The sequence below is a fragment of the Pteropus vampyrus genome, unplaced genomic scaffold (assembly GCF_000151845.1).
Source record: "Pteropus vampyrus isolate Shadow unplaced genomic scaffold, Pvam_2.0 Scaffold224, whole genome shotgun sequence".
NCBI classification, from domain to species: Eukaryota; Metazoa; Chordata; class Mammalia; order Chiroptera; family Pteropodidae; genus Pteropus; species Pteropus vampyrus.
Window position 1 is genome coordinate 1228370 of NW_011889005.1, and position 2422 is coordinate 1230791.

Sequence of the window (2422 nt, forward strand, 5' to 3'; positions counted from 1 at the left end):
AGCTGAAAAACGGGAAGTCTCATCAGAAGTCTCACTTCTCTGCGCAAGCCCAGGGCTTGCTCAAGGCAGAATTATAAAGGAAAATATTTTCTGTGGCTTTTCTTTGCCTACACGATACAGAATATCGTCCTTAGTCTGCTGTTTGAGGGGTTTCGCAGCTCCCACATTTTGGATTATTTGTCACTTGTCTAGGCGATACGGCTGCTCAAGTCAGAACACTGTAACTCATTCTTCCCTGGATATAAAACATGCGTTTCTAATGGCGACTCACATCACACAGATTATTGCCCTGTGGGGAGAGCTGAGTTCTCCTCGTATTCACCCATCAAAACCATGGACGACTGTTCCGGAGTTTTCAGACTTCCGTTTCATCTGTGAAGTCTTCTCCAGCTGACCCGCCGACAGTTATTTCTTAAAATATGAAGACAATCGTCCCGGGTTTCTCTCTCAGTTTGGATATTTAAAGCTGTGTGGCTTTGGACTTAACTTCTCATCTGTGAAATGATGTTAATAAAATGCTTTCTTTTGAACATCAAATGAGATAAGGCTAACTTAAATGAAACGGGGATGCAAAGCTGGCTTACATTATTATTTTTGTCACTAATATCATCTCTCCTTCCTCTAATTTGCTATCCCCATGCCATCTTTAGGGAAGAGTGTCAACTGGCGTACTGTAAAAGCTCAGTAAGATACTTGATAAATGTATACGTGAGTGAAGAAGGTAGAGTGGATACTGAAGCTAATCATCTGACACATATTAAAGCAATGAATAATAAGGCAGGTTTGGAGGAATATACATATTTTTTGTCCCCATCGTAAATCAACTTTTTATCTTCTTTCACTCAAGCTGTACCTTCCCCATAATTAAGGACTCAAGTAAGATATTTTAGGCAACCAATGAATCCATTCATTATAAAAAAAATCCACGAGATTGTTCAGGATTGCCAAAACTGTAAGCCATAATCACAAACGAGCACCTTTCGAGTGAACTGAAGAAATGATGCAGTCCACCTTTCTGCTCTGGGCTAACGCCTACTTTTTCCTCAAAGTTCTTTCAGCTGTCACCCCTTCCCAGCAAGCGACCTGACCTCCTGCCCTTTCCCGAACACGGCAGGCACCCTCTCCCACCTTTCCACAGCTCCTCGGCAGACCGCGCAATGCTATTTATCACCACATTTAAAAACTCTGTTTACGCGTTCTCCCGTGCCTCCTCCACCATTCCAATTATTTGTCGCCTCGTGTCTCCTTCATCGTTCTGTGTCCGTAACACAGCGTACTGCCATCCACGGCATTACTTCTTGCATTCGTGCATTGGCATATGGGTGAATAAGTGAATTGATGGATGAATAAATGAAATTAAATGGACGTCACATATATGCCAGCACCTGAATAATAAGCTCTCCGAATTATTAAGAAAAAAAATTATTTGAGGTTTTAGAATAATCTCAATTGTATATTGATGACATAATATTTTAATAACTCCTATGTATTTTTGTAAGCTTTCATTAATTTACAAAAAAAAAAAAAAGGCACATCGTTACCTCTGTTTTACGACTGGATAACCGCATCCTACACGTCTTTGCAGGTCATCTAGCTACCTGCTTCTCGACTTATGGTTGTCAAACTTAATAATGGGTTATTTTGCACATATCAAACAAATCTAAGGTAATGTATAAGTGTCCATCATAAAGCTACAGAAGCTACTAGTTAATGCAGTTTGACTGGCACACAGTAGCTTCGGAACACTGATTTTGAACACAGAAATAATTTTTAAGTGAAAGAAAGACTGGGAACCACCAGCCTTTCCATCGCTATCTATATATCCCTGGGAAAGAGCAGCTGAGACCTAGAAAGGAAAGGTTCTTTTGCAGTTAGTGGCGGAATCAGGACAGTGCATTTATTCCCTAATCCCAGGATCATCATCCTTTTCATTAATCTATGAAGGAATATGCAACGTGCTTTTGAAATACCTGTAAAAGTTCCTCATTCTCGACTTTGTCTTGCAAGTGTAGCGGCCATACACCACAAGAACCATGGTAGGTTCTTCTTGTCTCCTGTAGATTGTTTTTGGTGAATTTACTAGTAATTCATACAAAGCGCTGGATTTTTGAAGGAGTTAGCTGAGCTTGGGGAAAAAAGCTTGTAGATGACAAGTTTAATGTTGTTTTTAAAATGATTTAATTCCCAAGATGACCTAGTGATTTAATTAACTCATATTTTAAAAATATGGAGGTAGGAGTTAGAACCAGTGATATCCACTTATTTTTAATTAAATTTCTGAAAGCAATGGGCCTCGATTACTGGATGGGTTGTTATCTGTAAGTCATGAGTCTTAAACAAGGGGCGTTTAGTATCTAATTTTATATTAATAGAAGAAAGCTTGACAATTTTTCTACAGCAGTAATTGCATAAATATATATTT